This window comes from Rhinolophus sinicus, linkage group LG04, assembly GCF_036562045.2.
Source record: "Rhinolophus sinicus isolate RSC01 linkage group LG04, ASM3656204v1, whole genome shotgun sequence".
Classification (NCBI taxonomy): Eukaryota; Metazoa; Chordata; class Mammalia; order Chiroptera; family Rhinolophidae; genus Rhinolophus; species Rhinolophus sinicus.
In genome coordinates this window covers 127,180,718-127,195,746 of record NC_133754.1, presented here as the reverse complement: position 1 = coordinate 127,195,746, position 15,029 = coordinate 127,180,718, and the positions used below count along the sequence as shown (strand labels likewise).

At 44.0% G+C, this 15,029-nt stretch overlaps 1 long non-coding RNA gene across 1 annotated transcript in view; it reads left to right on the top strand.

The window, feature by feature from the left end:
* The first annotated feature begins 6,255 nt into the window (after positions 1 to 6,255).
* Positions 6,256 to 15,029, top strand: part of LOC141571329 (uncharacterized) — an 82,353-nt gene continuing 73,579 nt past the window's right edge. Inside the window, exon 1 of the long non-coding RNA XR_012496092.1 lies at positions 6,256 to 6,364. This is a non-coding gene — a long non-coding RNA (uncharacterized LOC141571329). The remainder of the gene's footprint in view (positions 6,365 to 15,029) is intronic.

The window sequence follows — 15,029 nt, the reverse complement described above, 5'->3', positions numbered from 1 at the left end:
GAATCAACATCAATTGAAATAGAAGTATCATAACCGTAGTTTCCAGGAAGAGCTTAATATTTAAATATTTATTTAAGGAAGTTTTGGAGACCATTAATGCACTTACCAGATTCAGAACTGTCTGGATTCCTTATTTTTATTGAAGTGTAATAAATTCCTTTTTACAAAACTTGAAATATAGAGAAGAACAGAGAACTGTAGACCGCCACTGGGAATGTGGAACCCACCCCAAAACACTTGTTCTTCTAAAACTGATCACAGAATGAACTGTCTGAAGTGAAAACAGAAACAGAAGTAAACTGAACCAAAATGGAAAACAAGTTCGGTGAGGCAATTGTCTCATTTATTTTTCTAATATGTCTTGACAGGTTTGAAAGAGAAAAGTTTCTTGGAAAGGAACTATTTTTTCTCAGTTGCTCTTTACTGTAAACAAGTAGACAATAAGAATCATGTGAGCAAGAACTGCAATTGCCCTGAGACTACACAGTACGTAGCATAGGTCTTGGACTGTGCCAAGTCCTGTTCTGCGTAGACTTGGCAATGGCTTAGGAAATCAGGATTATCCCAAAGCTCTATTTACAAGACAGCTTCTAATGTTCTGGATGGAACCACTTGGGCACTTTTAACACTCATATTTCAAGACCCTCTTCTAACCAGATTAAGAACTGCCTTTCACGCCTTGGGGATGGTGATGTTAACATAGCAAGGACTTCATGCTGAAGAAAGGGGCAGGCTGAAGCCTCCACTTGGAACTCTGGGTGATGGTTGGTGGAGAAGACTTTCCCGGCTGCATGAAGCGGTGGCCACAACAGCAGTATCTAGGCCCAGCTATTGGGGACCTATTATGAGCCCCCATATTAAAGGAGCTGTCAAAGAAAAGAACAAAGCTATGTTTAAAAGGGTCCTGTGGATGCTAACCATTTAAAGGTCAGGCCATTTAACGTCACAAAGCTACCGTGTTTCCCCGAAAATAAGTCCTAGCCCTAGCCCAGACAATCAGCCCTAATGCGTCTTTTGGAGCAAAAATTAATGTAAGACCAGGTCTTATTTTATTGTAATACAAGACCTGGTCTTATGTAAGACCTTATATAAGGACTTTCTTTGTTCCAGCCTGTGAGGACAGTCCCAGAGAGCAGTTTCCAGGCTCTCGACCTCACGTGGAAAGGTGCTGGCTTGGGTAGTAGATGGCCATCAGCTGTGACTAGTTGGCCATCAGCTGTGACTGGTTAGCCATTAGCCACTGATATAACTGCCGTGGCTGAGCTAAGAAGCGTGGATTGCAGCTGGCAAGTGAGGTTTGTTGGCAGAGAAGTGGTCGGCAGGCTGCGGATCGTGTGGCTCCTGCTTCTTGTGTCTCCAACCCAGCCGCCAGCAAGAATATAGTGGTATGACTCCCCTATCTATGGCTCCGTGGGTGTTCCTTTTGGGCCTCACCATATCCTGCGTTCTTATGTGGGGTGCGGGACCTGAGAACCCGCAGGACACCCTGCATGACACACCCTATGTGATTAGTTGCAGATATTCACCCACATGTACCAAGGCTAAGATTTTAGGAAGTCCTTTCCAACAAGAAATAAAGGTGTCCATAGTTGGGGGGCAGAGAATAAAGTTGGAATGTCAGGAAAACTCGCAGATATTTGGACCCCTGTCTGTAATCTGGGTTCTTAATTTTTCCCTTGGCAAAAGATTCACATACACTTCTGTGTGTCATCTGAAAAATGTTTCCAGTATTCACTAAATTAGGGGTTTCCCTTTCTTTGTATTCCAGGCAAGTAAAATGTCAATTTCTTCACCTGGTAAATTCTATCTTGATTATAGGCTTTTCGTGGCCTTTAAGCAGTAAAAATAGATGTGTGTTACAGCTGTGTTTGAGTTTCCTGTATCATTTTTTTCCACACCTGGGAGTCAAACACATGCAACAGTTTTGTAAGATGATGCTTGTAGTTGAAGGGAGAAGAAATGGGAACCACCATTATTTATCGCCCCCTCTCAAGCCCTTTGTTAAGCTCAATTTATGTGATTTTGATTGAACGCTAAGGTGTTAAACCTTAAACACTGAACTCTTTGGGGTTGATACACTGGAAGAAAGAGCTGTGTAAATAAGTTGATTGCCCAGTGTAGTAATGTCTGCTGTTGATTTAGGGCTTAAAAAAGGAAAAAAGGGAATTTACGCTTTAACGCTATGAAATATCTTAGTAGCAAGACAAAGAAATAGCTTCTTGGTGGTGAAATAAAGAGACTGTAAGGTCTTATAAAAGGCTGACTTTATAGAATTTCAGATGTAGGAGATGAAGCAGAAGGTAAAGTAAGAGACATTTTAAAAGCAACACTTTCCATACTTGATTTCCCTGCTAGTGTTTTGGTTTCCTTAATATTTTTCCATGTGTGACTGGTAAAAGAAATATTACATTTCTTTATTTTTCTAAACCAAATTAAGTACGGCTGCTGTCCCTGCTCCCATCAGAATTGGCAGGCAGTACTCTCTGGGTTCCGTCTGTGGGGAGGGGCCTCTGGGTCTTGGCCTGCAGCTGACAGGTTTTCTCACCCAAGTGCTGAAAGCCCTGCTCCAGCCCTCGGTGCTCAGGTTGGTGCTGGGTCTTTGCTGGGCATCTCAAGCCAGCGCACCAGCACCCAGCACCCCTAGGACAGAACCATCCCATTGAAAAGCTACCCCTTCTTCATGTAAGTCACTTACTGAGGAGAATAAGACACATTATTCACTGCTCTGCCGCCTCTCTCAGATGTAGTAGTTAGAGTTTGGGGAAAAGCCAGAGAATCTGTATTTTTGAAAAGGTCTACCAGTGATTCTTACTTGTGTCTCTTGTGTCTTGTATCTCTGCCTCCACCAGGACTCATGAAGAAGTCAGGGAGGCACCTAGAGTCTCTTAAACTTACCTGATGTTACGAGCCACTTGGGGGTATTTGGAAAAGTTGGGTTTCCAGGTTCTCATTTCAGCTACTCAGAGTCAGAATCTCCCATCCAAGGGCCTAGGAAGCTCCCCTCAGAAAGGCTTGGGAAACAGTTTACTACAATGCTTCTAAAACTGGAACGTGTATTGGAATCGCCTGGAGCTTCTTCAAACAGATGCCTGGGCCCCACTCCCAGAGACCCGGATTCAGTAGATCTGGGGTGGAGCCCTAGGGTTTGCATTTCTAATAAGCTCCACAAGATGTATTTCTGGTCCCTGGACCACACTTGGAGCAGGTTCCTCCATTAGATAAACTTCTTGGGAAGAGCCAGCTGCTTCCTGATATTCAGGCCCTGCTCTTGGTGTTGTGAATGACAACAAAACACAGATGCGTTCATCAGTTACGTTCCCAACTAAATTGTTCTTTCTGCTCGTACACTGACTAGAACTTTCTGTGGAGAATGGTGGCTTGGGGCAAATCAGGTATTTTGTTTTAATGAGTTGAGAAGTCCCTCTTTCATTGTGCGGCAGTGGTGGCTTAAACATTCTCAGATTCAGAAAAGTTGGGGAGGCACTCACCTATATAAAAAATGTTTTCGATAAGCAGCCAGCTGTTGATTGACTTTTTCTTATTTTTCTTGTTTGCTTGGATTTTTTCAAAAGCTATTCACATTTATTGATTAAGTAACATTTGATGCATGCATTCCCCCCCTCACTCAGAGCGACTTGCCAGGCCCCAGCACCCCAGAGTTTTCCCCATGTACTTGTATATTGATGCCAGGTCTGAGTTTCTGCAGACTTAGAATTCCCACTTTCTTCCTGGCCTTTTTTTCATGCTCTGCTGTCTACTTCGTGTCTAGTGAGGGAGTCAGAGAGTGCCTCAGATGGGGCTGGTGTCAGATCTCTTGCTTTTCGTATTTAGATCAGTGGATCACACACTCTGTTTCCATCAGAATCCGGGGGTGAGGGAGCATGCTGAAATGCAGATTCCTGGGTCCTGACACCAGAGATTGTAATTCAGTTGTCTGGAGTGGGACCCGAGGTTAACAGGCACCCCGCCCCACCCTCTAGTTCTGGGGCAGGCGGTCTTTTCTTAGATCTGTGAGTGCCATGGGAGAGAATCAGTTAATTGGCAGGGTTGGCAACTAAGAAGGGGAAAGGAGGAACCAGCTTCCTCTCACCTTGTAATTCCAGTGCTTCCAAGTGTCTAAAAGACACAGTTAATAGTATTACAGAAGCCGGGACATTAGCAGTAACATGAACTTTTCTCTTGCCCTGATTTCTCTTTTTAGAAACATCAAAGGACTGGAATGTATTATGTGGGAAATGGAGGTGGGCAGAGGAGGGTGGAGAATGGGAAGGAGGAAGATGGTTCATGAGTGTGAGGAAACCTGGACTGACTTTAAATGCCCTATCATCAAAATGTTGGTGGTTATTATATGTTGTCTGTATGTTCTTTTTTCCTTTTTTGTTATTTTTCTTCCCTCAAAGTAGTTTAGTAGTTTAATGGGATGTAGGTTGCCCTCTGCTGGCAAAAAACAACACAACACACAAAAAACCCTTTTTAATTAGTTAAAAATCTGACAAATTTCCCTGTTTGCTTTGTTATCTTATACTGTATGAGCAGATCTTACGTTTCCCCTCTTTCCAGTAGCTTGATGCTTAAACTCTTTTAATCAGTCATTTTAAGCACATCTAAGAATCGGATTGATACCTAGGGAAATAATGCATGATCTTCAGGAAGCGCTCTGGCTCTTTCAGTAGAAAGTATGGCTGTGAATCACGACGCATACTTATCTAGTTAAGACACAAGTGACTGGCAAGTTACAGCGCCTGCGTGTTTGTAGGATAGGAATTGTCTGCACTCTCATCCTAGCTTGTTGAAGCTGAGCTGAAAGCAAGTCGTAGGTCAGAGTACTTCATCTTGGACTCAGCCTTCGAGAAGTGCCATCTCCAGACACAGGAATGAAAGTTACACAGTGTATAAATGATATTCGTGGAGTCGTTTTTAAAGCAGCTTTACTGAGGCATAATGTAGATACCATAAAATTTACCCATTTGACATGTATAAGTCATTTTTTTAGTGACGATTAATGATTTTTAATAAATTGATAGCACTGTGCACCGTCACTGAAATCCAGTTTTACAATGTTTCCTTTACTCCCCAAAAGACGATTTGTGCCCATTTACAGTCAATTCCTGCTTCTCCCCTCACCTCCAGGCAGCCACTAATATGTGAGTAGTGTCGTTGTAACGTGTAAAAATTGAGATAGTTTAGTAAAAGCTAGTTTGGTTTAAGTGACAACTGGTACCAGCATAACTAGCTATCTGTCTGGAAAAATATTCCATCTAACGTGCTCACTTGCATGAATCTTCTCATCTCTTCCTTAACACTGTGCAAGCAGCTCCAGCAGCTCCACTTCGTTTACTGTAGGCCAGGGGTGTCCAAACTTTTTTCAACGTTTGTCACCAAGGGCCATATGCGGTAAAATACACAAACAGCCGGGCCACTCACTCGAGGTGAAGTACGTATTGCCTCACCTGGTTTATTTAAGCAAACTATGTTTTTGGAATTTGCTGTGGGCCAATTAACAATGGCCCTCACAGTTTGGACACCCCTGCTGTAGGCCATTACCATATCTGATCTTCAGGGAACTAGTTCAGCAACATGTGGGGGTGTGGCGGCTCTAGATGTTGAGCCCTGAGTCACAGGCAGCCATCCTAGGCCAATAATTGCTCCCCCATTCAGCCTTATATCCTGCACACCCATCCCCAGTTGAGCACTCTCGAGATGCACTCCCATGTCTTCCCCTAGTCCCTGCTCATGCATATTAACCTCCTCTTCCTTCAGTGATTCCCCACAGCAGGGATTGCCTCTCCCTCCTCTGGGTGAACTGGGCTGTGATACTTTATCAGGGAGAGGCAGAGAGAGGCTGCAGGGCAGAGCTTGTGAAGCAGCAACCGCGAGTGAAGTCTGCAGGGTCTCCAAGACCGGAAGGCTGCTCTCCTCCAGCAAAGTGGGGGACGGAGGGGTCTCTCTCAAATGGAATGATTTAGGGGAGCTGGGAGGTCCGGCTTCTGAGGCTTGTCCACCTACGCAGCTCCATCCCGGTCCTCTGGGTCCCACTCTTCCTGACTATGACGTAAGGGAACTGTTGATACTGTGTGTTCAGTCCACTCTGGAGCTTTGCCTCCCGGACAGGTTGTACGCTTCATTTCCAGTACAGTCTGCCCCGCAGCTGCAGGAGATAAGGGTCTTCTTAGTGTGTCCCTAGAGAGCCTCTAGTTTTTACAGTTGATGGTTGGCTGACCTGTAGCTGTCTTTTTCTTTCTTTTCCCCAAGATACTCAAAACAGTTACCAAAGCCAGTGAATGCCACAATCCTCATAATTACCACTTCCCAGTACTGTTCAAGCGCTACTCTTCACCTTCCACCTGCACCTGTTCCCTCTCAGGTAAGTGTTCATTGTTCGCTTTATCCATTGATGGCCACCGGATGGGGTCCTTGCCCTCTGACTGGTGGGTAATCATCTCCAAAATCCCATCCTGAGAGTTTGCTTTCTAAGGCCATTTCTTGTCCTAACGATCTTAGCCCAGTACCCAACAGGCAGCGCCTGAGACAGAGGCTTGCGTGTGGGTACATGGGGGGGGGGGGGGGGGGAGGGGACAAGGATGTCAGGGAGCAGGAAATGGAGAGAGTGAAGCAGAAAAGGCCATTTATAAAGGCATGTGATTGAGGTGTCCTGCTGTTGGCAACTAGGGCTTGATCCCTCTGGAATGTACAAAGGAGAAAGTGAAAGAGAGAAGCCTTTATCTACTGACTCCTTTCCCCACGCTTTGGGGCATCCTGTGGCTGAAAACAAGAGTAAGTTCCCAGGAAGGGAGGTTGGCAGCCTTAACCTAACCTGCATCTGTGCAAGGCCAGTCAAAGCCCCAAACTCCGCGGGCCTCTTGTAACCAGCCCTCCCACTGTGAGGCTTATGCTGTCTGGCTCCATCCATCTGTATTGGTTCTTTCTGTTGACTCACCACCCACCCCGTTCTCTGATAACCTGGACAGGTGGCTCTGAGACTGCTTTCCGCTGTCTCCTCGTCATCCTGGTTACTTTCACTGTCCTCATGAATGGCCAGTTTATGTCCTAGCCTTTCACTTCCTTGGTGTTTTCACCTGCAGTGATTTGCACTTCCATTCCACTATCGCCACTCAGAAGGGCATTGCCTCAGAGATCTTAGACTGTAGTAAGTCAACTCTCTGCCCACGTGGCCCCCAGCCTGACCAGGGTCTAGCCAGTACCCTGGTCTCCTTTGCCCCTTTGTCTTTCTGCCATGTCTCTGGAAACATCCCATTCCATCCCAGGAGGCATCCAACTGTGTGCTTTCTTCATTGTTGCCCTGGGGCTGCCAAGCACGCTGGAGAAAACCACACAATAATCCAGCCAAGGACTTCACGTTGCCCAGTGGTGTTTCTATGTTCCTTCGCCCCTTCCCCACAGCCGCTGTTTCAAACGTGCAGCACAGTCCTTGGGGTACCTGTCCGTCCACGATGCTGTCTCTCAGTTTCAGCGGACGACCTTTCCATCAAGGTGGAAAACTTAAATTCCGGCCCTCCCCCTACTGCCAGCTGACCACTTAGCACTATCCAGTAGAAGAGATTTTCTCCTCTTGTGAAGGATTCGTTTCTCCACCTGAATTTTGGATTCTACCCTTGTGACAGAATAATTTATTGTGGTATTAATTTTTGCTTGCCCTGTGTTCCTCACCCACCCCCACACTCATCACCTCTTGCCACAGAGACAGTTTGTGATGAGGTGGAAAACAGAGGTTGCTGTAAGTCCTGTTCTCTGTAAATACCCAAGCTTACTCAAGGGATGGGTGTAGAGAAGGAGTGGCCTATAAAGGCAAGATAAGTGGAGAATAATTTCCTGCATGTCAGAAGGAGCCTGGAGATGGAGATGTGAGGGGAATTCCCACAAATAATGGAGACTCAGTGGTGGTGCCGTGGGGGTGTGTGTGGTTTGTCTATGTGATAAATCTAAGGATGCTGACCCCTAGGCATATGGGCTCACAGTCTCCCTCAAAGTGGATCGGGCCCTGCGTATTTGAAGAGTGAGCATCTCTGTGCTAACCGTATGGTTAACAACCAGAGTGGCCTTTCAGATGTTTTGTTGCTGTACTGGGATTCTAGCATGATCCTTGGGAGGTGGGAGATATTGACTGGGATTCAATTTTCCACCAAAGAGTCAATTTGCTGTGATTTGAAATTCTTTGCAAGGTTCATTTGGAGGCCCCCAACACCCACACCTCCAACCTCAGTACCTCACTTCTGCAATTATCACCTCTCCCTCACCTCTCACACTTCTGCCCCGCCTCCTCTGCTGCTTTTTCCCCTCAATATGTAACGGCATTCAAACCTCCACATCTTGCACAAATACCCTTCCCTGAATCCCATGCCTTCCTTCACTCTCCTTCCATCTTTCCTTTTGATAGGCATCTTCTGGAAAGAAAGTCTACTTGGGTCATACCCATTTCATCTCTTCAACTTCACTGATTCTGGCCTCCTCGCTCAGCACTCCGTACACCCACTCTGGTTAGGGTCACCAAGGCTGTCCTTTTCTGTCCCTAGTTCACTGCTCTCTTCTGAAGTGGGAAGTTTCCTTCTGGAGTCTTTCTGTTTCTTTGCCATTTGGAGGCACTTCATTCTCTCTGCTTTTTGCTGTTCCTTAGAATCAACGTGGCTTTTCTTCCTGCGTCCAAATGTTGATTGTGAAGGCTCGTCGCTGATTTCCCTTGCTCTATATATGCTCCAAAAAGAGTGACTTGAATCTTTACTTACTATGTCCATGTGGATATATCAAATATCTTTATCTTAAGTCCAGATTTCTCACTTCCCGATACAAAACTCAGCTGATTACTGGACTCCACTCGGCTCATCAAACCCAGTGTGTCCCAAATATAATTCATTATTACCAGCCCATCCTGACTTGCTCCTTCTCCTAAATTCTCTATACCAAGGAGTGACCCAACCACCTACCTTATTATGCAAGCTCCAAACTGGGGATTCACTCATGACTTCTCCCTTCATCTTATCTTCTAACTTCCCCTATGAATGAACAAATCCTGTCCATTTATATATATATATATATATATATATATATATATATATATACATACATATGTATATATTATATTTATATATATTACTTATATATATTATGTTTATATATATTATATATAAATATATATAAGGTAAAAATATATATACATTTCACTTTATATATATTATATTTATATAATATTACATATATAAGTATATATTATATGTAATATGCATTACTTATATATTTTTATAATATGTATATTACATATATATATATATATATTTATATATTTTATATCTCCTTTCTGTTCCATTCCTAACAGTGTAGAGATCAGGCCTTATCGCCACTTACCTCCCCCATCCACATTTAAACCTTGATAAGTCTCCTAATTTGCCTCTGGCCTCTCCTCTTGCCCTCTTCCATTCATTCTCTGCTCATTATCAGCCTGACTTTTCTGAAATGCAAATTTCATCATGTTACAGACCTCATGTCATAGAATAAGTGCATTATCAATGAGTGTCCATTGGCTGTAAATAACAGAATATTTAACCAAGTGTGGCTGAAGCCATAGGATTATTTTCCCTGTCATAATGAGAAAGTCCAGAGCTCGGAGGTCCCAGGGTTGGTTCAGCAGCTCTGTAATGTCATCAAAGACCATCCTCACTGTGTTGGGTGATGTCTCTGTTCATAGCCACCAGGTAAATGGCTGCAACAGCTCCATGCATCACATCTTCACAACTTCAACAAGCAGATTGAGAACGCTGGGCTGTCTTATGGGTGTCTCCTCTCTTATCATTCCCTCAAGCACATGATTCCTTACATCTCATGGGTCAGGGCTGGGTCCCATGGCCACCTCTAGTCATAATAGCACTTAGGAAAATTAGTAGCTGCTATTTTTTTTCACCAAGACGAAAGCAGTCCAGCAAGAAAAGACAGATCAGGGAATGGCTGGTGAGCAGGCAACCAAGAGTAAGTGTCACAGCTTGTATTTAACTCCTGGCATCCTTAAACATTCTTTCTTACCTCTATGCCTCTGCATCTATGGATCCATCTCCTGGGTTATAACTTCCCATGTGCACACCATTCCCTTCACCTGGTTAAGTCCTGCTCCCTTTACATCCCTCAGCTCAGGCATCACTCCTCACCTGCACGATGGATAATATGTCCACCTTGTATTCTGGTTTGTATCATTTATCCTACTCTGTTGTAATTCCAAATTTCTGTTCTTCATACCGTGTTTCCCTGAAAATAAGACCCAGCCGGACAGTCAGCTCTAATGCCCCTTTTTGAGCAAAAATTAATATAAGACCTGGTCTTATTTTACTATAAGACTGGGTATAATATAATATAATATAATATAATATAATACAATACAATACAATACAATACAATACAATACAATACAATACAATACAATATAATTAATATAATATATAATACCTGGTTTTATATTAATTTTTGTTCCAAAAGATGCATTAGAACTGATTGTCCGGCTAGGTCTTATTTTCGGGGAAACACGATAGTAGTCTTCAACCCCTTTGAAAACAGGAACTGAGTCTTTACCCACATTATAGCCATCATCCATTTTCTTCGAAGGGACAGCTATTTTTTTTTATTTATTTATTTTAAATTAAAGTTTATTGGGGTGACAATTGTTAGTAAAGTTACATAGATTTCAGGTGTACAATTCTGTAATTCACTATCTATATCTCACATTGTGTGTTCACCACCCAGAGGTAGTTCTCCTGAGATATTTTTAATAATCCCATGTATGGATTTGAATATGAGGCGGCTTCCTCTTTGTGACTCCCCCACCCCGTGGTTTCGGTAGCTGCCAATGGCCACTAGAGGGCACTCTGGCCTTTGACTAGAATGCCCTTTTGAGGGAGTTGGAGTCCTTTAGCGTTAAGCTTGCTTTCCTTTTTATTTTCCCCCAAAGAGGTACTGATTTTGCAATTCTTAATCAAAAGACTGAAATCATGCGTTAACTATTTAAAGTTAGGTTTTGTTTGTATAATGCATCCATGGAGTATATTGAGGTCATTCAGAGTTATGGCATACCTTCACTTCATCTGAGGTTTATTACTAAAATGATGCACGCTTTAAATTCCCCTCCTTTGGCAGAATGGGTGCAGATTTTGAGTTCTTGACAGTATCTGAAATGGTCTGAAGAGCAGAACCCGGTATCTTTAAAATATACTGACCTTTCACAGCTCCACAGCCTGCCCCATCCCCTCATTATGTGGCCTAGGGTGGTTTTGATAAGTTGTGAGAGTGAAGGTGAATGTTGTTTCAGGACGAGGGGGAATGAGTCTGGGTTAGGACTTGAAGCTAGTGTATCATTCACTCAGTCAGTCAGTCAGTCTTTTGTGCATTTAATAAATATTGAGGACCCACTATGTGCCTGATATTCTAGTCACTGGAATATAGCAGTTAATATAACAGACGAAATCCTTGATCTCATGGAGTTTGCACTTGAAGGAGGGAAATAAATAAATGCATAATAAAATATCAGGAAAAATTCTTTGGAAAAAAATAGCGCATGGTAAGGGGTTAGAGAAAGGGGAAAATACTATTTTGGGTACATGTCATAGAGGGAAGAACATTCTAGATAGAGGTGCAGGAAGTGTAGAGACCCAAAGCAGGAGAGTACCTGGTGCCTTCAAGGGATTTGAAAAGGGCCAAAGGAGGGGGAGTAGGGGAGTGAGGGGACGGGGTGGGAGATGAGATTGGAGAAGTAACGGGTGCAGCAGGGAGCGCCTGGTAAGGGGTAGGATTTTGTTCTCAGTGTGATGAGCACCCAGGAGATGGCTTTGAGCAGGTGAGTGACTTGATCTAATTTCTTCTCTAATAAAAAGGAACATCCTGGCTGCCTGTGGGAGGGGGTGGCCAACAGTGAAGGCAGAGAGACCTACCAGGAGGTTAATGCAGAATCTAGGCAAGAGGGGCTGGTGGCTGGACCATGGTCGCAGTGGTGGCATGTAATTGTCAAATTACATTGTGTTTAAAAGATTTTAAAGATCGAGTTCCTGGAATTTGGGATGGATTGATTATATGAAGGGCGTGTAACAGAGAGAGTTGCCAAATCCTGGGTTTCATTTTCCCCTTTATTTGATGAGGATTCAATTTAAACCAAGGCCAAAGCAGTCATCCATCTTAAACTCTTGTACGCCTGACACCAAGCCTAGCACCAAACAACTGTTGTTTATGCTGCTATGAACAATGAGGATCTCTGCTTTCAAACTACGGGACCACAGTCTGGGGGCTCCATTGTTCTATGATTGACAGCAGTGTGCTGATCAGGTTTGGATGCTCTTCCGAGTGTAACTAGAGCACCCTCAGTGGCCTCGGTTTCCCCCACCCCCACCCCTTTCAGTTCTTGTATCCAAAATGTAGCATTTCATTTGTTAGCTGAAGCAAGCTACCTTTTAAATGTTCATGCCTATAACCCAAGAAAGAACTTGTTCTACCCTTTCTGAAAAAGTACAATGAAACCTCAATGTGGCATTTGTCATTCCTTCAAGACAGGTTGGCAAAACCCCTGTTCAGTGTTGATTATGATACTTGTGAGTCCTGTGCCAGCAATTCAGCGACCTGCCACCACATGATGCCTGCCGAGTCTAACAGGCTCGTCCTCCCCAGTCACGGGCACACAGCTTGCAAAACCCAGTCTTCCCCCCGCCCACCCCCCAAAGAACTTGCCATTTGTAGAAATGAACATTGGGTCATTGAAAACTAGACCCACTAACTTGGAAAGAATAATAGCATAGTAATTCATAATAAAAAAAAACAGCCTGTCTTTTAAATGTTCCCCCATCTCCCACCTTCTCGGTCACACTGCCTGTTTTACTCTCCTCATCATATCGCCTCATTGTCCCAACAGGAGCCTTCTAACCCCAGCTTGTCTTTCCTGCTTCTCGGCGATCCCACCCAGTCCTTTTTTTTCTTTTCTTTTTTCTTTTTTCCCCCCACAGTGATCTTTCTAAATCATAAATTTAATCACATCACTCTCCCCCTCAAAATTTTGTCCCCCATTGTCTACAGACTAAATCTTGAACTTCAGGGTCCATTGCCTACAGACTAAATCTTGAACTTGAGGGTCCTTCATAATCTGGCCCCAATTTGCCCTTACTTTAGCATCTTCTCCCACCTCACCTTCTCAATCCTCTGTTCAATAGACACCAGCCACATGCAGGGTTCCTTTTGTCAAGGTAAATTCAAGCTCTTGCTTTTCTCTGTGCTGTTCCTTCTGCCTGGAGCACACTGTTCCTTTTTCCCTGGAAACTCCATACTGATCCTCCAGGGCTCGATTCAAAGCACTTCCTCAGTGAGATCCGAGGCGACTTCCCCACACCAGGTCCCCTCGGTGCTGCCATGGCAAATTTTGAAGCCTATGTACCTCCCAGGTGCTAATCACCAAAGGTACCATGTGTTAGGGGTTTTCTATATGCCAGGGAATCCTCGAGGGCCTCTCTATTTACTATAATGGGAATTGATGTCTCCCATAGGAGACAACTTGAGGATCGAGATTTGTTTCCATTCTGTAACCGTTCAGGGTTTAGTAAGCTGCCAGCGGCATGGTAGATGCTTGTGACTTGCCCACTGATGAAAGACCCAAAGGTTTTGGTTTTGATCCTGTAGATTTTCAAGCACCTCCTGATGATTGTAAGAATTCCTGTACAATGCTGTAAGAGTTCCTGAAAGATTTCTGAAATATTCCCCTTTCCACCGGGACAAGGTTGGGGAAATGCCTCACTTTATGAACCCTAGCCTACACCCCAATTTATCACAGAGGGAAAACCAGTCACTCCTCTCTCCTACGAAGAGCATTTCCTACTTTCTGGCATTAATTATAGATTTAACATGTTTTGGATAAGAAGATGAAATGTAATCAAGTTACCCAATGTGCTGTGAGGTTCTAGTCCCCTGCGTGTTAAATGAGTAACTCAGTTATGATGTCCCATCCCCTTTTCCCGTGTGCACCTTAAAATGTTTGGGGAGTCCTGGTGTAAATATAGAGAGCACGTGAAACAATTTCACTTCACTCTGAAAAGTTTCAAGGGTTACTAGGAGTTAATATATAGTTTGTTGAAATTAAGAGTGTCACAGATATAAGGGCTTATGTGGATTTGGCGTTCTTCTCGTGCTGCTGTGGATGCAGAAGGTGGGACATCTGCAAACACCTGCTTGCTTTTTAACTGCAGGGGGAAGAGGCTACTCTCACGCTCACCATGGGAACTCGGGGGTGTGAAGGAATACTCTTGCCATGAGAGAAAGAGAAGGTAAAAAGTATGGAGATAGGTGTTCTGATTGATAGATGTGCTGTCCAGCCCTTCCATACGTGGATGAAGACTCTTAAACACTGTGAAGGGAGACAAACATTACTTCCTGCCTTTGGGCTGGGTGCCCTGAATATGCAGAGATATCTTGCTGAGAACCATCATGGTATGATCTACCGTATTTCTCCAAAAATAAGACCTACCCCCAAAATAAGCCCCAGTTAAAATGTCAGCCAGACAGACACATTCAGTACGTTATGACGATGTACCGGGAGAAGATGACATGACTGTATTTGAATAAATGTAGATTGTTGTACATGAAAAAATAAGACATACCTTGAAAATAAGCACTAATGGAGCAAAAATTAATATAAGACCAGGTCTTATTTTCGGGGAAACACGGTAGTTCTGGGTCAGAGGGAAAAAGTAATTTTTAGTGCAAAACTAGGTAGTGGCTTCAAACGTCTTCCCAACAAACCCCAGGAATCTGGCACCTGAATTCCTCTGGACAGGAGCCTTAAATGCCAGCAGGGCATGTTCCTGTCCTGGAGTCTAATAAGAAATTACAAGCACTGGTGTGAAGTTGAAGCCTTCCCCACCAACTCCAGGAAAGGAGAATAGTAGTGGAAGGGAAGCAACAGCAGCTACCAGGCGGGGCTCCCCTGTCTGTAGCGTTGGAAGCTCAGGGGCCACTTTCAGGAAAGTGAAAGATGTGCCGACACTGGGATGATTGGAACTTCAGGG